Genomic DNA, 26055 nt, shown 5'->3' with positions numbered 1-26055 from the left:
ATGTAAAAATATTATCACGCTGATTGACATTACATGGAATATTAGCTATCATTTGATCCCACATTTAGCCTTTATTGGCTTAAAATATAACTTTAATTTAGAGGACCATCTCTGTAAAGAAAGGCAAGAGCCTTGTGAGTGGGAATCTCCTTGTGGGAGTGGTATAATTTTAGTGCTTGTGAAGGAACACAATAGGAATTTATTTCCTTTGAGTTTTTGATGTTTGTATGAGTTTTTTTTCAGATCAATAAGGGACTACTTATGAAATTTCAGCCTTGGTACAGCAAATCACACTTGATGACATGAAGAAATTAATTTAGTTTTCTCAAATACTCAACCAACTGCAGAATGCTTAATCCACTGATATAATTAATTGGCTTAGTAAATAAAATTTGGTTTTGTTTTACTTAAAAAACTAAACAACTTGGGGCTGGATTATGGCTCAGGGGTAGAGTCCTCGCCTACCATGTATGAGGCACTGGGTTCAATCCTCAGCACCACATAAAAATTAAAAAAAAATAAAGATATTGTTAAAAAAAAAACACTAAACAACTACATTTTTACCTGTTTATCTTTATTTTTAGGACTCTGGGGAGGGATTTATTAAAGAAGAAAAACACTCCTAATACTCATTGCTTCATTAAAAATAAAACAATTCCTTTGTCCTAAAAATGGAAAATATTTTCTCTCTCCAAATGTTTTCAGTAAACTTTCATGAACAATATATGAATTACATAGAACAGCGTTTAAATGATATGTGGGTAACAAGAACACATCAAACTTCAATACAATTTCACTCACAATTTGATTCAGCAAGAAGAGAAAAATAGGTTACTTAAAAATGGTCAGAATCAGAGTACAGGATTGTTGACAGCTGTGAAGAAAAGTTGAATAACACTGTGTTGAAAAGGTCAATGTTTCTGGTTGATATTGGCTGTTGGGATGGGGAAGAGCCTTTGGGAGTTTCAAGGGCCCCCTCCAGGGACATATATTGCAGTGGAAGTTTTAGAGGTCACACTTTCTGAGATAAGGAGCAGGACTTGTTTTCTCACAATAGTTCTGAACTCAGAGGTCATTCATGAACTCTTTTGAATCACTTTTCCCCCCAAAGGCTCAAATAAAAAATGTGGGCTAATAAAACTGGGTAATAGTAAGGTTTGCGGGAAACATGGGAATCATTATTCTGTTCCATTTAACTGAGTTTAATATCTTGTTTGCAGAGAAAGTAAAAATACAGGAAAAGGAGTAAAGAGAATTTTGGCTTGAAAATAAATAAACAAGCTCAACTAGGTTTGATTTTTTTTCCATCATAATCTCTATCACTGTGGATCACCTTTCTTTAAATGCCTCCCTCTTTCCTAAGCATTGTAGTTTTTGATGTTGAATCTATATTCCAAATAAAATGGTTTGCTATTGCTTAATAACTTTAGTATTTGATGCAAAAATTAAATAATTCTAATATTAAGGTGTGAGACAGTTAATAGGAAATGTATTTTTTTTGGCCAATAATTCTTTCTGGCATGAGCCATTCTATAGTGCGTTGCAACCCAGGCATTTAGAATACTTTGTAGGATGCATCATTATCCCTAGTAATTAAATATTCATGCACATAGTGTTTAATTTTTATTATTTAATGGATACAGATATTTTTCACTATAAAACTGCATGATAATAAGCATTGGGGTTAATTAAAAATTCATCTGTTTTCCATGAAAAAATAGACCTGAAAGTTTTAAGATTGGTCATTTTTTAAAAACATTTCTTCTTGATCTTAGCATTGTACAGACTTAAATTAGGAAAAAATTCCCAGGCTGGATAGTTTGTAGGCCAGTGGCCACTCTGCTCCTCTTAAACTTACCTTAATATGGTGGCAGCAGGAAGAGCAAACCAGCAATTTAAGTTACCAGAACTCACACCAGCTGTGTTTCCAACTTCCTTGACATTCTCAAAGCCATGAGCTGGCTGCATGCTGCGGTGAATTGGAACTGCTGAGTCTTTAAGTAGTGCAATTTTGTTATCATAATAAATGACACTATCCAACCATTATTAATCACTTACTGTGCTCTTGGCATTTTTCTAATAATTTTACATATGCTCACTCACTCAGTGACCTTTCACACTAAAGTCCACATTACCAGGTACTTTTATCCCTATGTTATAGATGAGGTAAAAGAGATACAGAGATTTTTCTAAACTCGCCAAAATGATTATGCTCATAAGCAGTGGAGCCAAATTAAAATCTGAGTAGTCTTGTTCCAAGGTCCTTAGTTTTTAAGTTCTAAACTAGGTTGTCAATCTAGGCTTCCTGGTTCTCAACTATGTGAGTGAACAACTGAAAACATCCTCAGTTCTCAATTTGCATTTGTTTCTAATATAGTATCTAACTAATTAACTACATATATGTGTTAAGGAAGAAGGCTCACTAGCTTGGAAGAGTTCGATAGCAGGAATGTAGCACAACTTCAGTGTAATTCATTGGAATGAGAATCTGTTACTTTGGCCCACTCTTGCCCCGCCCCCCTTAATCTGTTGCCTTTAAAAAATGTTTTATACGTTAAATATCTTTCATTGATGATTTGTAAGAGGGTTGTGAATGTGAAAACCTTTAATTCTTAGCATTTCAATAATGATAAAGTTGAAGTTCATTTATATTTATCTGCATTAAGTAACTAATTTGTTTCTTCAGTGATTTCTTCTCAGAGTCTAGGTAGCAATATAAGATCAGTTGGCTTTGATTTACTTGTTATGAAGTGAGAATGACGATAGGGTCAGGAGTAAGAAAGGAGGATTTAAATTTCTCTAAATATCAGTGGTCTCCAACCACATTTGGAATATGAAAATTGTGCAATAACTTCTAAAATTCTTTTATTACTAATTGCAAAAACCTTTTTTTTTTTGTTTTTTTTTGCTAGTTGTGATCTAGTAGAATACCTGATGTTTGATTCTCTATATTTCTAAATGGAAGAGTATCATCATAGCCCTCTGTGAAACAAATGGGAATCTGGATAAAGAGGCTGAATAATTATTCTTTCTAAAACAAGAATTCAAAACCTCCTGAAAGTAAAAGTGTACATTATCCCAGTGCTCACTTTGTGTGGGTAAATGGCTAATTGCGTGTGTTTCCTTTTCCATTTGTAACATTCCAGGCAGGTGCCATGCTAGCTGGTGCTTATCATAATTATGCTGCATCTTACCACCTGAGTAGGAAACTACTGAAATGCTGCACATAAATCTTTCAATGTAATAAAATTGCACATCAGGACATCCATAGAAAGGTAAAGAAAATAGGAACAGAGCATTAGATATATTACTAGTGGTGACCATATAAATTCTTGAAAGATTAATAGTATTGTTCTCTTTCTCCTACCTTCATTCTCTGGACAAGTCTAGGGTGGATGTAGAAGGTCATTGTCATTCACTTTGCACGGTCCCAGGGACCTTTGAATGATTCAACATAACCAAGTGGCCGTACTATTTTAAAGGACATTAACATTCCTATTAAGCTTTTGAGAATTTTGACCTTTCTTAAATGTCAGAAAGGGGATATTCTACAGATAAATTGTGATCAACTGGATGCATAATATACCAAGTGTTTGGGCTTTTCTGTCTAACTCAGAACCCCTGGGAGATGGTGGATTTAATGAAATGCTGTTTCCTATTATGCGAGAGTAGTTGATAATTTGCTTAGTGGCTCTATTGGCACAGAATGTGCTGCAAGATCTGACATTGGTGATCACAGAATTGTATTCATCTGAATCAGTCCTCACAGTTTACAAATGAGAAAGCCAGGACTCAGAGAAATAAAATGATTTGTCCGAAATGAGACAGCCAGTGAACAGCAGAGCTGGGAATAGAATCCAGGTCTTCTGACTCCCAGACTGGTATTCTTTCTACTTTATCACACTGAACTGTACTTTTTCTCCCCTGTACTTCTCTGTCCTTTTATGCAATTCATTATATGCTGAAGTTCCAAGCAGGGGAATTGGATTTTTCATTATAATTTTAATAAGGTGCCACAAAACATGAAATTCACATTTGAATCCCAATTTTCTTTTCTTAAACCATAGAGTGCTGAATAGTGAAGACAAACCTCACCACATAAATTACCACCGTCTCTGGACTTCCCAGTTTTGATGGTTATATATGTGTTACTATAAATCCCCAAACCTCTCTTATTGTACTCTTTTTAAGGTTTACAATCCTATATGCAACTAATTATCAGCCCTGCCAGTTCCTTGACTGATTTTGTTTTCTTCGGTTTCAAATACTTTTTCTTGCTTAGGTTCTGGAAATCTCTCTGGATATCTTGAAGAACAGCAAAATATCTGTCAGGAACACTGACAATGTGGTGTGTGCGTGTGTGTGTATCTTTTCCTTTTACAAAAACCCAAGGAATTTCTTTATTTTTTTTCATAAAACCTCCAAAATATGACCTCGTTGTAAGCGTTGATTCTCCTGTGCTTACATTGCTGGTGTCCCACACATAAAAGGCTGGGTAGAGTTGTCTTTGGCAGTTGCTGATAGGGTTGGTATTCACTGGGATTAAATGAAAAATCCATTGCAGATGCAATCCAGTGCAAGATGACATTTTAAAAAAGGATGTCCTAAACCAAATAGGAAACTATGTGAAGTCAGATTTATTCTTTCTTAAAATGAGCTTGAATATCGGTAAGCTGCACTTAAAAAAAATAAAAAATAAAAAACCCCACACTTGTTATCAATGAAGCTAATTTTAACATACATACGGTATTTTAGAGTTCTGAGAAAGTGCTTTTATCTGATTTGAATGTATTGTATGAGTGAAATACCAGTGTTTGGACAGTGTGCCAGTTTTCACATCATCAATATAAGTTTTTCACTTGAAATGGCAGTCCCTGTGCCTTCCTGCTGGCTGCTGCCTCTCACCTCTTCCTGTCAGTTCTATAAACCACTTCTCCTTTTGCCCAAATCCCCTGCTGAGTACAATCCTCTTACCAACTGAGGCACAGCTCTATTTCTTTTATTTATGACCAGCCCCCTTTTCCAGGTTGCTTAGAGAACCATTATATTATTACTGAAATAAATTGTTACCATTGAAAGGGTCCTTGACAGTCACTCAGCCCAGCCCTTTTATGTGATAAAAGAGGACCAGGGTATTTAGGCGACTCACTCATGTTCAGACTCCTTAGTGGCATCGGTGAAAACATAACGTGTGTTTCCCAATATTAATTTCCTTCTAGCTCTGTTTTTTCCTCTGCATCTCTCTTTGGATAGGCTACAAGAATTCTGTTGGATTTTGTGTGATAAAACTCTTGATCTGATTGACTATTATAAAAGCCACATGGATTTATATTCTCAGAAAGCTCCCACAGTATCCAGAATCTGTAATCATCTCTTTGAATTTGATCCATTGCATCTTTTTGTCTTAATAGATTCTGTGGCTCACATAATACATCAATCATGTTTCACTGAGGACCCAGCGTGAACCTGACCTTCATGCAGTACCTGTGGTATCTAGAGGTCTGGTGGAGGGACTGCCAGGAGGATATTTAACAAGAGATTGAGGAAAAGTTTAGAAATGAAAAGAATCTCTGTTATTGGATGAAGAGGAAATAAAACACAGCAACTGGGCACAGTGGGAAGTGGAGGATCAAGATGGGGGTTGGGTGGTGTTGAGAACAACCTGAGTCTCTCTGGAATTTGTGTGCCATTCGCACAAGCCAATGGAAAAATCCAGGACAGACTGGGGCTAAAAAATAAACAAATAAACAAATAAATAAAAAATGAAAAACATTATATCTGAAAAGTTTTTTTAAAACTAAAATCTCTATAAGGCAGTGTGTTTTGGGTGCTTAGGTTAAAACTGGAACACAGTAGCACAAGACAGTCAGTCTTTTAGCTGCAGTATGGAATTCATTGTTGTTTACATCTATAGAGGCCTTCGAAAACCCAATGCTTCAATATCAGTGTGATTTATTAATTGTCCTTTTCCCTGGATCAGACCTCAAACTCTTTTTTAAATTTAATTTTATTTTTTTCAGTGCTGGGGATTAAACCAGAGCCTTGCACATGCTAGGCAAGTGCCCTATCACTGAGCTATATCCCTAATCCCACTAGTTCCCAAATGTTTAACCATGTTCTTCTGTGAGAAAGAATAAAGGTAGCTGGGAGAGTAGAAGTTCTATTTGAATAAGAGACTAAAGAACTTCAGGGCACAGGACTTTTCTATAAAGTCTGTGCAAAAACAATTGTACTTTGATAGCTGTCTTGGATCACGTACCACAAAAAGAAGGTGAACGTCTCTTTACCATCCTTTTCATTATCAACTGCTATTCAAGTTCTGCACCTGGAGAGCTCCACACTCTTGGTGTTAGTGATGTTCAGGGCTACCTACTGGAAAAAGGCAGCCATGCCTGGAAAACAGAGTTGGAATTTCAAGGCCCACTAGCAAAGAAAGAGCTGTCTCTTGGGAGTTGTTCACAGTGGTAATATCATGCTCACAGGGAAATGGGGGCACCAAGAAGATATGGTAATGTTACCCAGGAGGCTCATCAGATCATCTGCAAACTTGTACCGGATGGAAGAGGGACCGGGAAGAGAACAGACAGGCTGCTGAGAGTATGTATGAGCAGGTGGGGGAAGGCTTGGGGAGACTTAAGTTATATTTGTTCTCTACATCTCTGGTCTTTTGATCCTATCTGAATTGTCTGTTTTGGGAATTGGAAGCACACATATTTACTTATAATCTCAAATTTAAAATTGAAGAACATTTTAAGAACAATGGCATTCTCATTAATGATTTTAGTATGTTATTATTTTCTTAAATTTCCTAAAATAATAATAACTCTGAATTAATAAACCACATGTTAGCTGCTCTGAACTTCCCATTAGAATATTATAGATTTGGACTGAGAATACTGCTCAAGGGTAGAGTGCAAGCTTAGCATATGCAAGGCATATGCACCATACACACACACACACACACACACACACACACACAGTCAGTCAGTCAGTCTGTCTATCTATCTATCCATCCATCTTCCTATATATATGAAAGTATATAGATCTCCACATATAGGTACACGTATATGTTTATAGTTTATTTCTTTTCTTTTTTTCAGTATTTGCCAGGGGCAGTGGCACACACCTGCAATCCTAGCAACTCAGGATGCCAAGGCAGGAGGATTGCAAGTTTGAGGGCAGCTTGGGCAATTTAGCAAGACCCTGTCTCAAAATAAAAAAAAATGAAAAGGGATGGAGATGTATTTCAGTGGTAGAGCACCTGCCTAGCATGCTTGAGGTCGTGAGTGAAATACCCAGCACCACACATACAAATTTTAGTTTTCATATTTTTCACTTGTTTTTTTTTCCACTCTAGAAACAAACTGCATAAGAATACCAGAGAAATGGACTGACTTTGTCTGTGGCTTTTTCCATGACTGTGTCTAGCTTTTGTAAGATCTGGTGCCGTTGGTCCAACCGAGTCTCCAGATGGCACTGTTGTCAGAGAGATGCGGGAAAATAGATGACCCAAATATATTTTTGTATCTCGGTTTCAGTTTATAAATCACTAGTTTTGTTTTTGAAATGTTTTCAGGTCAAAGCAGTTTTAAGATCCCTCTTCAGCAGTTACTTGCCATTCTTGCTCTATTCTTCCCATTTTCTGTGTATTAGATACTTTTTTCAGTCTGGAATTTATAGTTCCCAGTGCAATACCAAACACAGAATTTATTGAGAATCCACAGTTCATTCCCTAGTAAAGTTGCTTTTAGTGATAATGAATGATAATGAATTTGTTTTTACAGAATTTCTAATCAACATACCTCCCGATTAACACCACCATTAAATACCTATGCAGACCCACAATCATGTGTTCCTTTTGTTGTTATGTAAGAAAACAACATAGGATTTACTATCTAAATTTTTAAACATATTATGCAATATTAACTATAGGCAGAATTGTGTATAGAAGATCCCTAGAATTTAATGTATTGTGTACTTTTGCATTTGAGGATATTTCTGAGCTGTCTTCATCGGGATCCTCCTTGATCTGACATATTCTTTATTTTGCAATAGCCTTTGCATTCATCTAATATAAAGCTTGTAAGCAGAGGGATGTGCTTCTGTAAGGGTTAGACAGCAGATGTGATGTGCTTTCTTTCATGCAAATGTTTATATACCTTTGTCCTTCTTTGGTTCAAGGTGAGCTTTTGTACATGTGAGGACAAGAGGGCAAATATTTTTTAGATTTCCACAGTTTTGCAGAATTTATTCATTACTTTTCTCACAAATAGAATCTCCATTAGCATGACAAATAAAAAGCCAAATAGCATATCCTTTGTTGAATAAGTGATTTAGACAGTTGTATTTATAAATGACCTTAGGGGTACTACAAGGTCCTCCTTCCAAAATCACCTGCCCTGGGTCTAAACTTGTCCTGCTTGGGTAGCATCATCATTTAACAATAACTTTTGTGTTAAGGCATTAGTGCAAGGTCTCCTGGAGGCTCCTGTAGAAATGTGTACGCTGCCTTGGAGGGACAGGAGGGCTGTTTCATTAGCATAGGCTGGCAAACTGCCACCTCCAGTCATTTAACATCTAGTAATTGGGCTGCTTTTATGTGCAGGGCAGTGTAGTCAAATGAGGGGAAAGGCAGTTCCCTGAGGACATGGAGGATTGTTAATATTTGATGGTTAAGGCAGAAAAAAATGTGAAGCATGGGGAAAAGGAAGGATTTCAGAGTGAGGAGGTACCTAGGATGGGTTGCTGCAACCTGGATCACTTACCCAGCAGTGCAAATGATAGCAAAAAGGAGGACACGTGGAAATAATGTTGAAATGGAGACAATGGAATTTTTCTAGAGTTTTTTAAAATTCCTTCAGCATAGAACACCAACAATATGTCTGGCACCAAGGACCAGGGACACAGAAATGGGCAGACAACAAACACATAAATAAAATATGTTAAGGGATATAAAGGAAATAAAGTATGTTGATTGAAGATGGATAAGGATACTGAGTGAGCAGGGTGCTGCTATTTTTTTTTTTTTGGGTATCAGGAATTGAAAGCAGGGGTGCTTAATGACTGAGTCACATCCGCAGCCATTTTTGTGTTTTGAGACAAGGTCTTGCTAGATTGCTGAGGCTGGATTTAAATTTAAGATCCTCCTGCTTCAGCCGTCTGAACTACTGGGATTACAGGCATGTGCCACTGCGCTGGGTGCTCTTTTGTTTAGGGAGGGCAGGGAAGAACTAATGAAAGTAAGGGATCAAGTCATGCAGATCTGAGAGGGAGTGGGAGAGCATTCCTGGATAGGAAAAGCAAGTTAAGTGTCTCAAAAGCAGGAAAATATTTGGCATGTCCAGGGACTAGAAAGGAGGTGGATGTGGCTTAAGGCAGCTGAGCCAAGAGGACAATGTAGGAGAGAAGGACATTGATGACTCAGTGCCAGTCTCTGCTGTCAAGGAGATGGGTGGGAAACTGGTTATGTAGAACTTCAAAACCATAATATGTACTTTGAATGTTATTTTGAATGAGCCAATAATTGATTGGAGGATTTTCAGCTGAGTAATGACATCATCAGACGTATTTTAAAGGAAAACACCAGCTGCTGTGTTGAGATTAGACTTTTATGTGTCAAGGGTTTAAACACGGAGAGAGGCACATTACAAATATCCAGGGAAGTAGTGGTGGCAACTTTGAATTGTGTGGGTGGGGAAAGAGATTAGAGGTCAGATTCTGGATTTATATTTGAAGGTAGAACTGGCAGGATTTGCTATTCTTCCACTTGTATGATACCTGTTAGTGCTTCTTCCTTGAGGTGTATGCTGCACAGAAACCGGTTAAGAGCTTCCTGTTAACCAAGACTTGAGAATCTAAAGCCATGGCACTCCCATGACTTTGGAACCACATGCAATACTCAGTAGCTGAAATTGTCTTATCTGATTAGGGTCCGTCCTGCAGGGTATCTTGAGAAGATGTGAGTGGATCTAAAAATCCACTTGTTAACAACTCAATAGCTGGGTTTGTTTCAGGAATGTAGGGCAAGCTAACATTTTTCTTGAGTTCCATTTTAGTTTGGAAGTTCACACTCTTCTTATAGTCTTTTGGGAGATCCTTTAGGCTACAGGAGGTTTCTAGTTGAAGCTACAACCATTGGTAAATAAAATTTGATTCAGAAATAAATTTTAAAGGAAGTGAGAATTGCCTTTGATCTACCTACTCATTCAGGGAGTGCTCTTGTCTCAGGATGTCTTGTTGAAGTGTGGGCTCTGTCACATTAACATTTATCTTGGCCCTACCTACTTCTCTTTCTATCTAAAGTATTTCTTCATACTCATTGCATTTAATAGAGTACCACAGAGACCAACATCTCATTTGACATGCAAAGAAGTCTTAAAAGTGGATCTTTGTGATTGATAGTGAAAAAGAATTGTGTGTGTGTGTGTGTGTGTGTGTGTGTGTGTGTTTGTATGTGGCCAGGAAACCCCACCTGGTGCCCACAAATCACACTTTTGTGTGATCATCAATGTAAGGGACATTCATGGTTCTATTGAATGTAGTTGTTAAATTTAAATGAACATTTCTTGATTGACAAATGTTTACCTGGAGCACTTACCATGTTCCAGGGTCTATGTGGGTGTGGGGCCACAGCTATAGTGACCTAGTCAAGGATTGGGATTTATTTGGGAGTATTCTTGGGAATACTTTTAAGGGAATGAAAAGACAGGATGTGGAGGAAGGAGGTCCAGAAAGTATTAAGTATCAAAGACCCACAGAGAATAACTTTGGATCAATTCCATAAGGGAGCTTCAGAAATAGAAGGTCACACCTTAGAACTGTTCTGACCTGGGAGCAAGGGAGCTGTCCCCAGAAGGATGGAAATTTCAAAATGCTTCTAGTTCTTCCATTCAGGTAGTTGCAGTGGATTCCAGAAGCCTGATGTTGGTAATAAAAGCACACGTAGGACTCTGGGAACTTGAACATGGTAAAATGGTCAAAGGGGATATGGGTAGAACACTGACAGTGTCCTCTTCAGACTGTTCAGTGCACGACTCAGATCCACTCATACCATACACTAACTTTACTCCATGCTCCATGGCACTATGGGCTGGGGATGCAAGCCCACGTGTGGAATATATGTGCCTTTCAGAATGAATTCCTTCCCTTTTCAGTGTGGATGAAGTCTGATGTAATAAACTTGCTGCTAAGTGACTGGTCTCTCTGAGAAATTGCACCATACCAAGGGCTCAGTATTTGTCTCTGTTGACGACTGGTTGGAAATTCAACACCACCAGTGGCTACATCATCCCTGATGAGAGAAAAAGCTCATTCTGTTGGGACCACAAATAGCCTCCAACTCTGCTGCAATGGCAACTGGGTCTACTATGCTAGTACTGGGGCACTCCGGGACAGAGACTGCGTGACATCTGCAGAATGAGATCCCCTATCCACAGTGTATTAGTCAACTTTTCACTGCTGTGAGCAAAATATCTGACAAGAACAACTTACAGGAGGAAAGATATATTTTGACTCATAGTTTAAGAGGTTTCAGTTCATGGTCAGCAAGTCCTTTGCTCTGGGCCTGAGTTGAGGCAGAACATCATGGCCAATGGGCAACACGGAGGAAAACTTTCAGCTCATAGCAGCTAGGGAGGGAGGGGGTGGAGAAGGAGGGAGGAAGGGGGGGGGGAGAGAGAGAGAGACAGAGAGAGAGAGAGAGAGAGAGGTGTGTGTGTGTGTGTGTGTGTGTGTGTGTGTGTGTGTGTGTTGTGTGGTGTTAGGGCACACCTCCAGTAACCTACTTCCTTCAACTAAGTCTTACTTCCTACTAGCCCATTTAGCTATTACCTCATAACCAACCCTCATAACCTGCCTTATAACCAATGACTTCTCCAAAGCCCACTTCTGAGCATGTGAGACTTGGGGGGATTTCCACCCCCAAACCAACACAGAGGTTTCTATCACATGTCTGCAGTGGACATTAACATGCAGTGTGAATATTCATAGACTGTGTGCATCTCACAGCTCTATATCCATGTGTCTTTCCTAGCTTCCTTAATCTTCCTGATCTTTTTCACTAATCTTCCAATGTCACTACCCAAGTATTTTGACACTGCAAAGGAATTAATATGTACCATTACCCCAATATGTTTCTCATGCCACTAGTGTGGAAGATTAGGTATACCATCTGATGCTCTGCCCTCTGGGGTAATTTTTCTGTAGAAGCACTATTTTTCAGGACTGTCTTTGAGAGGGAATGTAGAATAGCAGCAATCTATGTTCAGTTTTAATAAACATATTGAACATTTTGTCCATGGACCTGGTCTTGGTTTTGAGCAGGTGCCAGGAATCTTTCATAATGCCAAGAAAGTAGCATTGGTACAAAGGAGGTGGACAGTGCAAGGACCCAGGATGCCTGTTTGAGTTACTCATGACTTCTGGGCATGCTCAAAGTCAATCCTGGATGTTATGATGAAAAGTTGCTTACCTGTGAAAACTATGGTTTGGTATGTGAATATGATATGATTTGATTTGTTATGGTGGTACAGTCAACTCCTTTAAGGAATCTCTGGTTGCATTTCAATTCATAACCTATGGTTAGTTGTTCAGTCTTTACCAAGGGTCTAGTAACATATTGTTTTGTTTTTTTTTTCAAATGGAGCATATGTTTTTCTGTTGTAAATGCCATAGCTAATCTCCAGGGCTTTAGGGTCTGTGCTGAATTTGGGACATTCCAGAGAATCCAAACACCATCTTTACTATGGATATCTTTAGCACCAAAGGATCTGTTGTTCATATGGCCTAAATGACAAGGTCACTGGCATTTTAAACTAAACCTGTTGTAAAGTCCTTTTTGGATGGTAGCCCTTGGAATGACATGATAAAAGAGTTGGAATAACTTTCCCAAGGCAAAACCTGGAAAGGGCTACTAATCACAGGTCCTTTCTCAATGGCGGTAGGAAGAGGTACAGGGATTATAACTTGATTTTTTGCCTTAGAAGGGACCCCTGGCTTTTACCTTAGGTGGGTCCCAAATCAATTGATGTTCTGTGAAATTTCATGATTATAAAAGTTTTTCTGTATTGTATTGTTCAAGGTCAGAATTATATGTGTATTTCTGTCTATTCAATGAAATAAAGACTGATCTTTCTTATTGATAGAAAAAAATGTCACAAGTGATATAGTAATGCAACTGGAACTACAACTTAGTTCTAATCATCTGCTGCAATTTAGAGACCATAACTATTCAGGAACCATACTCATAAAATAAATGATGGTATAATCGAGGTTACTATTACTGCCTCAGCATACTGTAAGACTTTGAGTAAATCACATATTTCTACCATTGCACCTGGACTATGGTGATGTTTCTGATTTATTGTCTTAGGGCACTTTTTTTGGAAACTTGCTTTTGACCTTCTTATACCATGATGGTTAGGAACTCAATGTAAGGGTTCTGTCAACTGCTAAATATATTTATTCTTTGGCTGGATCAGTGAGAGTATGTACATGTTGAAAGTAAGACTTGGGTCAGTACTCCATGCATTTTCTGGCTTCTGTAGGCTCCACTGTTTTAGGGGTACCATGATAATATTTTTGAGTCTCCTGGTGTCAGTATTAGCTTGCACCCTTCAACTGAAAGTATAAAAAAATTCCTTGTTTCTCAGTGTGTGGGTAAATATCCATAGGTACTTTTGAAAAAGACTGGGAGAATCAACATTGTATATCCTTGCTGTGGAATTGCAGGATCCTTCTTCAGGGAGATGTGGCTTCCCTTTAAAAAATAGATTTTTTGTGTCTGAGAACTGGCTCAAGCCTGGAAACTAGAGAATGAACAGTGATTTGTCTATTAGTATGTGACATCAGTCAACTGTTTATCTGTTCCTCGTTAAAATTTTTTGATTATCTATATCAGGCAATGCCCTTGTTGTTTGCTCATCAATCTTGTCCTAGAAACATTATGTTTTATTAGGTATCACCATAAATACTTGCAGATTTGATACTTGTTATGATAACTCTGTCCACCTTGCTTCTGGTCATTAAAAGCTGCCACTTGGCCTCTACTATTTCAAATCCCATCTCTCTGATACAAGAAAGCTACTTTCATAGCAGTATTTCCTACCATCAATCCTATCCCAGTAAGAAGGTCACACACAAGCTTCTTGATGATGCCAGGGGTCTCTTTAGTAGGATATTTCTTATACTCAGTGAAGGAAGTATCTTCTGGAACTTTGCCAGACATGGTCTTGCAGTGGACTCTTAGTTCTGCAATGGTTTTGTCCACTTAGCCTGCTGATTTCTCACTCAATATGTTGTCAAAGCACTTCCACCTCAATTAATATGAGACATAGTTATTTCCAAGTTTATAGGAACAAATCAAGAAAAAGTTTTTAATATTGGCTGCAGATGCCCTTGCTATGGTATTGAGTTACACAAGCAATACTCCTTTGCAACAAATCTTTTCTATGCACCCTTATCTTCTACCATTTCAGTTTAGAACCTTTAATATCTACTTCTAGGCATGTTCTTTCAGTTCTTCCAGCACCTGTTAGCTAGGTTCGGCATCTCCTTCAGTAAATAATTCCTTTCCTCCTATTTTAGTTAGCTTTTGGGGAAGAGCCCAGGGGAGGAATTCTGCTCAGCTCACAGAGGGGTCAAGAAGCAGAAAAAGGCAGGGAAGGAGCCTTCTAGGGAATGCCCTAATAAACCACCTCCTCCAGTCATGCCACACACCTGCCTACAGTTACCACACAGTCAGTCCATTCAAAGTAGATTAACTGATTAGGTTAAAGCTCTCATAATCTAATCATTTCACCTCTGAATATTCCTGCATTAACAGAAAATTTTGGGGGACATCTCAGATTCTTTAGCAGAGGTAATATTTTCCCAACTATATCATGCTTGAATAGTAGGTAGGAAGAGAGGCCTGTGTATATCTTGAGGAACAAGTATAATCATGCAAAATATCAGTTGTAGTTGATGTTTCTGCACAGCCTTTAGGCAGGAGGAAGCTGTTATTCTCAAGTAAAAGAATTTGAGGGCGGTTGTTTTTGCCCAGGGCTTTAGAGGCATTGGAAGTTCAATGATTTTTTTTTTTTTTTTTGTGTGTGTGTGTGTGTGTGTGTGTGTGTGTATCCCAAGTCTCAGGTTCTATTCTTTCTTTATTAGGATCCTACCATAAGTATAAGAAGTTTGCCAAGATACATCAGCCTTCTTTGAAACTTTGCTACTTTAATCTCAAGTTATGTTCCTGGTCTTCAGTAGCTACAGATGATAGTATTCTCTTTTAGTGCCACCATAGAGTACTTGCAGCTTCCACATCATGCTCTGAGTTGGTAATTGGTGCTCTAAACTTGTAATGTTCTTCTTCATTTCATTAATGGAATTTCATAACAGCCATTAATTCCATAGATTTTTATAACTACCAACATTACAATATATCTCAAATGAAAGAGATATTATACAATCTAGTATATCTTCAGCTGCTTGTATCCCATTTGAGTTCATCCTACATGCAAGCTTCAGCAATGACCCTGGGTTTTGTCACTTTTCCTATCACCAGTAATTGGCTTTCTATTAGCATCAGTGAGCCATCCAACTCCAGCATCCCATCCTGAGAGTCAGTCTCCAGGATTTTTTCAGGTACCAATTGTCTTAGGGTTCTCCAAGAACAAACACTCAAGCAAATTTGTGTGAAAGTGATTTATGAGGAAGTGTTCTCAAGAAGACTTGGTAGGGGAGTGGGAGGCAGGAAGTGAGGAGAGGGCAAATAAGTGTGAGGTACCAGGCAAAGTCTCATGAAGAGGAACTTTGACTCAGTTCTGTAGGGAAGATGAAAGAACAAACTAGTCACACCTTGGAGCTGCCATGGCTGGGGACAGGGACCGTCATCTCTGCCTCTGAAACTCTGAGATACTGGTGACAGTAGTTGCCACTACTGGGAAACAAATTTGCAGGCAGTTTCACTTCTTTGTGTGCAAAAGCAAAGTGTTTTGGCTTCCTGCGATAAGTTCTTTGATGAAGAGATGTGGTCATTGGCTGTTCAATGTGAAAATACACTAACTGTGAAAAAAAAATGAGAATATATAACAGGGCATGGGAGGAGCACTGAGGGTTTCTATAGAGGGGTGGTAATGGCAGACAATAAATAAATAAATCATAATCACCAGGAGGAATGTCTTTTGATAATATTAGACAGCAGAGATAGTACCATAACCCTACTGCCTTCTAGTGATTCATCTCCGAGAGTAGATTTTTGGTTGTTTCAAAATTACCAGATGATCTGTCTCACTGTTTAAGTCTCACTGCTACTAAATAACTCTTCTTTTTCTCTTGTGCTTATCCCTCCTCCTCCTATTTTTTTCCTCTAACATAGTCACTGAAGAAATGTACAAAATGACTTATCTCTGCCTATATTGTGGATACTCTGATGTTTTGCCTCCTAATTTTTTTCTGCATATATATTTTAAACAATTTTATTCTTTTAAGTAGTTTTCAAACTATTGTCTTTTTGTTTGAAAGAAATTTTACTAACATGGATCATGTGTCAAGCTCTTTTATATACTGGGCAATGTTAGCCACTGAGGTTGCAACAATGAACAAAAAGATGAATAGTATAGAGGAAGATGGATCTGCAGGGTAGGAGGACAGGGAGTGCTTTGTGCTTCTTTATGTGCTGTTTTTGAAGGGCACTCACAGCAGGGTGATAGTGAGAAGATATCTGAGGGGAATTTTCTGGGCAGAGGCTGTAACAAACACCTTGAGATAGAAATATCTTTGATGGGTTCAAGGAGCAGCTAGGAATCAGTGTCAGAATTGGAATTTTTGGCTCAAATACGGGAGGCCAGGAGGAAAGTTGAAATTATAGCGGTTATGACCAAAGTGGACTGTGAGCAGCTGAAAAACCAGGGTCTCAGGAACCATTTTAAGAACTTTGCTTTTTATTCTGAGATAAGAGGTCATGGGAAAATTTGAGGGAGAGAAGTGTCATGGTAGGACTCATAGTTTAGAAGACTCACTCTTATTGCTCTGTGAAAAAGAAACTCTAGGGAACAGAAGCAGAAATACAGACTAGTCAAGGGGCCGCAGCAATAATCACAGGAAGACAAGGATGATAGCAATGGAGTAATGAAAACAGGCCAGGTGCTGGAGAAAAAGAATACACATTTGCCAGAAATGCTAACAGGATTTGCTGATAAGTTGAATGGATTAGATGTGGATTTCAAAATTTGACTAGTAGAAATATTTCATATTTTTATTCATCTTTAATTCATTTTTCTTCTAACGTATTATAGTTTCTAACTTGAGAGAAAAAAAATTTCTTTACAGGTAATCAAGTTACAAAGAGACATGCTGAAACTACTGACATTTCCATGGGTTACTGACAACTCACAGCAACAGATTAATCTTACAAACATAATTTTAGTCATAGCAAGGGCTACGCAAAAACTAAGACTTATCCCTGGCTTTGATGGGCTACTGGATCTTTGGCAAAAATGAATATATGTATGTACACATGTGCGCGCGCGCGCACACACACACACACACACACACACACACACACACACGTGTTCTCTAAGTGAGTTCCCCAAACTCTAAACACAGCAAAAATTCAGAAATAATGAAAAGTCAATCTGAGTTTCTGACACTGAAAGACCTACCAAGGAAGTGATTTACAGTGAGTTTTGAAGGAAACACACCATATGTGGCAGGAGATGGGTCAGAACAAGAAGTTAGAAGAATAAACAGGTAGAGTGTGTAATGGGAAAGAGATTAGCCTGATATGAATGAATGAATAATAACAAAATAAGCATGAATGCCTTCTTTTGAGATAAACATTTTTGTAAAAAGTACTGTTTTTACCAATCCCCACCCCCACTTGACTTTCTCAATTAACTCGTCGATTCTTAATTTGTTTTGTTTGCAAATATTTTGAAAACTGAAAAAGTGGTAGAGAATGCACATTCACACAAAATTTACATGCAGTTTAAGGATTTCCTAGATATTCTGAAGCTAGGTATTCATAGAGCTCAGGTTGCGAACTATTCAGTGTTTTTTAAGCATTAAGGTTTTGTCTTCAAGCAATGATTATGGCTTAATAGCTCTTCTTTCATAAGCATTTCAATCAACTTTGCCAGAAATTTTACCAAAAGTAGAACATTACAAATCCAATTGAAAGTCATCAAAGAGATGGGCCCTATGGCTTGATATTGATATTGATAGATCTTTTATGCAATAAGGAAAGGAAAAGATTCTTTGGTGATTTTAAACACTCGACTGAATTCCCTGTATAGACGGGGTAGGCATGTAGGAGAAGCTGAATGCATTATTACCCATGCATAGATACAGATGCTCAATGAAATATGTTTACCTTAGAGTGGAGATGAGCAAGGACTTTTGAGGCAAGCTGAGGAAAGATCCATCAACCAACAATTTTAAGGAATAAGCTAAGAAATGAAATTCAGCTTTTCTGCACCATAGAATCCTGCAAGTAATCACTAGAAGCACCAGGCTATAGACTGTGAGGGTAGCAAGTCATGACTGTTTTTTTCTCTAGCAAATTACATATTACCTATGAGCTATTTATTTATTTACCTATCCCAGGCTGATTAGAATGCACACTTTGTTGAGCTCTCTGGGCATAGGTACAAAGTAATAATGGCTTGGTAAGCTATGTGCTCTGGAAACCCTGCAAGCAAGCACATTCAGGCGAAATTGACACAGCTGACTGGTAACTGCCAGTGAAGTGTGGGCTGATCTCCAAGGGTGTAAGTGTCACTGTAGCAAAGCACTTTGTGAGAAGAGTGAGATGACCAGCAATTATCTCTCTCGGAATAGCAATCTCAGGGACAGTCATTTTCTCTCTCTGATTTCTGGGTTGAAAACGATATGGCACACTTTATGGAGACGCCTTGAGTTTTGTGTAGTGCATTATTATTTTGCATGGCATCCTGTGTAGGTAGCCATATGGCAACCACGTGAAATTGGTCTGAGTCAACTTCTGAGTCAAACTTCACTGTTTTGACTAAGTCCTTAACATGAAGACAAAGAGGCAGCAAGGTAGTTACTGTCCACATTATTTACATGATTATGTGCATAAAATGGCTTAAAAGTATGACCTGGTATATGTTCTGTTCTGGGCTTTGCCATTTACTATTTATTTACTAGTGTTGGCTTGAATACTTTTTTAATAAAAATGGAAATGAAAACAATATTCTATTCCAAGGATTTTTGGAGGATAAAACAGATAATTCATATCTTATGCTCTTAGCATATTGCTTAATATATAGGAAGATCTGAGAGCTTGTGACTTGTCTTTCCAGTCTGGCCTTGGACACTGCAGATGTTCTTCCTTAAGATAAGCTAGGCAGAAAGGTGGAAAAGCTAAGGCTTCATAGGACTCACTTTGCTGCTCTGTGGGAAGCTCTTGCAGCAATGGGAATTTCATTCCTGCTGCCATGACTCAGTATACGGTTGAGAGAAGAAAATCCCTGTACCCTCCACAGGGCTTCATGCATGCAAATCAGTTTTAATCTAGACTCTCAAATTGCAACCTGAGTCAATTTTTTTCCATGAAAATAGTACCATTAACATTTTGGTACTTTTCGGACTTTATCTAGTATGAATACATTCAGGAAATCACAATCATATTATCTAGACTGGCTAGGAACCTGCTTCTTTTCATGTAAAATTCAAGTGTGAACATTTTCTGAGGTCATGGAATGTAACTTCCACATAATTTAAAATAAGTCATCCTGTTGTATTTTTCTGGAAGTAGAGACATCTTTATTTTAAAATAATTTGTGATGAACAGTTTCTCATCTCATGCCTCAAAAATAATTGCTTTTCAGAATGTCATTTTATATCTTTCAAGATGCTCCTGCATGTATAAACCTCTATTATATGTATATAGTTTACATTAATGTGGTTGCACTATACATCTATTCCATAATCTGCTTTGCTCATTCAACAACATACTGTAGACATCTTTTTTATGTCAAAATTAAAAAAGGTTACCTTGGCGGGGGGTGGGGGATGGAATAGTATTCTACTATAAGGATACATTATTATTTATTTACTCAATTTGTTATTATTGGACATTTTATTTTTGATATTTATCATGCAATATTTAATGAACATCTTTATATAGCATATTTGTCTACTCACACTTTTATTTTCTTAAATAATGAGAAATGGTATTGTAGGACCAAATGATATGCATAATTTGGATGGTGGTACAAACAAGCCCCTGGTAGTGTTGACTATTTTACATTCCCTTTTGCCGCAGTCTGGCTGGGCACAATTCAGGAGCCACTTGTCAAACGAAACAAACTTTATTTTTAGAACTACAAACACCAAACAAAATAGCTCCTCAGGAAAAAACCCTCAGAGACCAACTGCCACCACCGGCTTCCCACAAGCCTCTCACCCACACAAGCCTCACCACCTCCCACAATCCTCCTGCTCTTGAGGCCGATTGGCTGGGTCGCGTGGGCAGAGCCAAAGAAGTCCCCCAATGAATAGCTCCGTGGTCTGAAAGGGCAGGGAAACAGCCCAATGAACATCACCGCAGAGGAGCCAATCAGCTAGATGTTGCTGGGGCCACTGTGAACCAATCATCAGCCGGCAGCTGGAAGTTTGCTGGCAGCTGGAAGTTTGCTGGGGCCCCTTTGGCTGTGGCTCTCAACATCTCCCCCTCTCTGTTTAAACAACAAGCATGTGGCTTAGGGACCGTGCCTGCCTTAGGTTGTCCAATACTACATATGGTCCTTACCCATCTTCAGATGAACTGACCTCAGGGCGTCAGCCTCCTGTCTTAGGTTGGTACCATTGTAATTGGATCTTACCCGTCATTGACTACCAGTCCAGTATACAGCCACACCTGTGGAGAGGTCTTTGTCATGACAAGCAGAAGGGAGGAAGATACACCAAGCCAATTGACGGCTCTTGTTGGAAAAATTGTACCACCAATGACATCATCAGCAAAAATACCCCAACACTACCACAAGTCGCTGCACCAACAGATAGTTCACAATGCATAGTCTAGGCAAGTCTAGGCAAGTTCTGCAAGTTCTGCACATAGTCTAGGCAAGTTCTGCAAGCAGTTCAGTGATGGCTATTGCAGAAGCTGTAGATTAGTTTTATCTTTGTCTTCACTGGCACTGGGATGAAGATAGGAATTCTGGCAATAATGGCTAAAGAAAAAATTATGTAACATTCCAGAAGGCACTAAAAGAAAACAATTTTCTTCACAATTTACATTGTCTTCACCGGCACTGGGATGAAGATAGGAATTCTGGCAATAATGGCTAAAGAAAAAATTGTGTAACATTCCAGAAGGCACTAAAAGGAAACAATTTTCTTAACAATTTACATTATCTTGAAGAGAATTATTAAATATAATGAAAAGGAAAGGTGAGAATTATTAAATATAATGAAAAGGAAAGGTGAAAGTAAATAAACAGATCTGTTAACCTCCTTTTTTGTTTGCATATTAAAACAATCCTTAACAGTTATTTACCCAATTTAAATTAAACCATTTAAATCACGTGAATAAAAAAAATATTTGGATCCATTTTTTCATGAGCGCTCACCATGTATGATATATGGACATACGTACATTCAAACATATAACACAAAACACAAGTGTGCACACATAATATAATACATACAACACATAACATAATAGTAAAGGCCTTATAACTTTTTACAGGTGAAATCTCCATTGCAATGTTTAAAAACTCTATAGTCAAAAAATAGAACTGATCAGCAAAATATTAACCTAGGTCTGTATGAGCTCAAAAAACAAACTTAGAACTTCATGATATGGGAAAGGGCAATAATAAAATATATATTGAAAAAAGTATCCTGGTTCTGTTGCAGATGTAAGAATAGCCAAACTGGAGTTTTGGATATCAGCTGTTATGGATTTGAGCCAAATCATCTTCTTTTTGGTCTGTAGAAATCGCTTTAGTTAATCTCTCTGGAATCCAAATCGGCTGCTGTTCTCCCTGTGGAAACACACAAACAGGCCCCTGACTCCAGACAATCACTGGGTCAGGACCTTGGTTAATCTCTCTGGAATCCAAATCGGCTGCTGTTCTTCCTGTGGAAACACACAAACAGACCCCCGACTCCAGACAATTACTGGGTCAGGACCTTTCCATTGTCCTGTTAGAATATCTTTCCAAAGTACCTTGGGCTTATGTACATTTTTCGGACACATATGCCTTTCTGCAGCACTAAGTCCTGATGAATCCAAATTTAAAAAGTTTAGAGTAAAAAGGGTTATTTTAAGTTTATCTTTGGGGAATATATACCCCTTCCCAATTCCGTCTTTTTGCTTTAATAAGTACGTTTTAATAGTTTGATGAGCTCTTTCAACTATGCCTTGTCCCTGTGGATTGTATGGGATTCCTGTTATATGAGTAATGCCAAATGATGAGCAAAATTGTTTAAAAGAGGTAGAAGTATAACCAGGGGCATTATCTGTTTTTAACTGTTTTGGAATGCCCACAGTGGCAAAATTTTGTAAGCAATGAGCTATAACATCTTTAGTTTTTTCTCCGGCATGAAGGGAGCCCATCAAAAATCCAGAAGAAGTATCAACTGTAACATACAAATATTTTAATTTTCCAAATTCTGGCAAATGTGTGACGTCCATCTGCCAAATATGGTTAGGTATCAATCCTCTAGGACTGACTCCAAGATTAACTTGTGGTAAAAAGGTCACACAATTTTGACATTGTTTTATTATTTGTCTAGCTTGTTCCTTAGTTATTTTAAAACACTTTTGTAAAGTATTAGCATTGACATGGAACCTTTTATGAAAATTTATAGCTTCTTCTAGTGTAGAGAAAATATGTATGTCATGTGTAGTTTTATCTGCTAAATCATTGCCCAAACTAAGGGCTCCAGGCAATCCTGTATGTGCCCTGATATGTCCTATAAAGAATGGATCTTTTCTGTCCCAGATTAAACTTTGTATAGTGGAAAACAAAGAGAAAACAGTAGAAGAAGGGGAAATCCTACCAGCATCTTCAAGGGATACTATAGCATTAACTATATACTGACTATCAGAAAATAAATTAAATACAGAATCTTTAAACATCACAAAAGCTCGTAATACCGCATTAAGCTCTACCTTTTGTGCTGATTGTTTGGGTACTAAAAATGTAAAAGTTTGATCAGGTGTAACTATTGCTGCTGTACCATTGTTTGACCCATCAGTGAATATATTTGGAGCATTCATGATAGGTGTTTTTCTTGTCATTTTTGGAAAAATTACAGGATGCAATGACCAAAAAGACAATAAAGGATTCGATGGTAAGTGGTTATCAAATGAAACATTAGATTTGCACATGATTATTGCCCAAGTATTTAACTCATTAGCTAATTCATCAATTTGATTCATAGTATATGGAGTAATAATTTTATTGGGAGAAATTCCAAATACTCCCTTTGCTGTTTTTATTCCTTTGAGTATTAATTGTCCTACAGCCTCAGGATACCTAGTAAGAATAGTGTTAGGAGAATAAGATAAATGTATCCATAATAATGGAACTTCTTGCCAAAATACTCCTGTAGGAATATTTTTTGTTGGTAGTACAATAAATAATAAAGGCAAACTTATATCAATTCTATCCAAATACATATTTTCCATATATGTTTCAATGATTTTTAATGCCTTTTTTGCTTCAGGCGTTAACATTCGGGGTGAATTTGGATCTGATGGACCTTTTAGGATATCAAATAAAGGTCCCAATTCTCCTGTTGGAATACCTAGATAAGGCCTTATCCAATTTATGTCTCCTAATATCTTTTGAAAGTCATTAAGTGATTTGAGTTGATCTACTCATATTTGAATTTTTGGTGGAGGATAATAGAACTCCTAAATAATTAATTGGAAAATTTAATTGTACTTTATCTATTGCTATCTCTAGATTATAATTTTTCAATAAGTTTGTAAGTGTGGCATAACATTCTAGCAATGTGTTTTTAGCTTTGTGTGCTAATAATACATCATCCATATAGTGAAATATTTGTAGTTCAGGATTTTGATTTCTAAGTGGCTGGATTACTTTGTTAACATAAATTTGACACATAGTTGGGCTGTTAGCCATCCCTTGAGGGAGTACTTTCCATTCATATCTCTGATCAGGACCTTCATGATTCAGTGCAGGGATAGTAAATGCAAAACGTGGACTATCCTCAGGATGAATTGGAATTGAAAAAAAAAATCTTTAATATCTATAACTGAAACATACCAAGTTTTTGGCAAAGCAGACAATTGAGGAATCCCCGATTGAGCAGGTCCCATAATGACCATTTCATTATTAATGGCTCTTAAATCTTGCAATAATCTCCATTGACCAGATTTCTTTTTGATGACAAAAATGGGAGTATTATGGGGAGATACAGAAGGTTGTATATGTCTTTCCGCTAATTGTTGTTTGACCAGATCATGGGCTACTTGTATCTTTTCTTTAGTCAAGAGCCACTGAGGAACCCATACTGGTCTTTCTGATTTCCATGTAATTTTTATTGTCTCAGTGGCCCTTTGTGAAAATCCAACCCATGTCTGTCTGTTCCTTGATCTATTTGTATTGGTGCTGCTATAACTTGTTCTTGTTTTTCTAATCTTTTTCCTTTCCTAAAACCTTGTCTAGCCATAATAGTGGGTACATTTTGATTGATATTATTTGTTAATGTCAAACCTAATTGATCTAAGACATCTCGTCCCCATAAATTTACGGGAAGATGATCCAATACATATGGCTGTATAGTTCCTTCACATCCTTCAGGATCCTTCCAATCTAATACCATTGCACTTCTATGGGGATTAGTCGCCACTCCTAGGCCTCAAAGCGTTTGAGTGGCTTGTTGTAATGGCCAATGTTTTGGCCATTCTTGACGAGCTATGATGCTAAGGTGTGCACCTGTATCCAGTAGCCCATTAAATTCATGTCCTTGAATATTTAGTTTTAGCATGGGGCGAGAATCTAAATTTAAAGAAAGCATAGCCCAATCTACACCTGTGGAGCCTATTCCCTTGGAACCTCTTTCTACAGCACGACTGGAAAATTTATCATGTAGGCTTGGTATTATTAGTAACTGTGCTATTCTATCTCCTGGTGAAATTACTGATATACCCTTTGGAGAACTAGCTATAATTTTTATTTCATCTTCATAATCGGGATCAATTACCCCAGGACTTATCAAAAGTCCTTTTAGAGTAGAAGAGCTGCGTCCCAATAATAAGCCTACTGTTCCTTTGGGAAGAGGTCCTTTTACCCCTGTGGGAATGATTTGAACTCCCATCTCTGGAGTTAGTACTGATCTGGCAGAGGCGCAGATGTCCAACCCTGCGCTCTCTCTGGTTTGTCTGATGAGGGATCTGATGGATAATGTGTCCTGGGCACTACCCTGATGGGGTTGCTGGGTTCCTCCAGTGCTCCGTATATTTGTGGTTTGGGGCCCCGGAGCATTGGGGCCCCCTGTCCATTTTTTGGCCATGGAGCCTGATGCCTTTGTCCACGATATTGTGGATAAACACCTTGTCCTTGTTCGTTTTTTGATAATGGAGTACCCTCTATGGTGGTTTGAGAACGGCATTCATTAGCCCAATGTAATGGAGTACCCTCTATGGTGGTTTGAGAACAGCATTCATTAGCCCAATGTCTCCCTCTACGGCATCGTGGGCAAATACCCGGTATTCTACTCCTTTGATACCTAGTTTTGTTAAACCCTCCTCCTATGGGGCAATTCCTTTTAAAATGTCCTGTTTGTTGACAGTTGTAGCATGTTCTTGGCCTGGCATATAAAGCCTGTTTTACTGCAGCTGCCACAATTTGCCCTTGTTCATTAATGTCTCTGTTATCTAAAGCCTGTTTTACTGCAGCTGCCATGACTTGCTCTTGTTCATTAATGTCTCTACATAATTTAATATATGTGTTTAAATCTTCCTGTTTCCATGGTCTAATGATATCTCTGCACCAATGATTCGCTTGGTCATAAGCCAGTTGTTTTATTAATGGCATTGCTTGTTCTGTATTCCCCAAAATTCTGGTAGCT

The sequence above is a fragment of the Spermophilus citellus genome (assembly GCF_964194105.1).
Source record: "Spermophilus citellus genome assembly, chromosome: 8".
Classification (NCBI taxonomy): domain Eukaryota; kingdom Metazoa; phylum Chordata; class Mammalia; order Rodentia; family Sciuridae; genus Spermophilus; species Spermophilus citellus.
The sequence above is the reverse complement of the archived record's forward strand: the minus strand, read 5'-3'. Positions refer to the sequence as shown.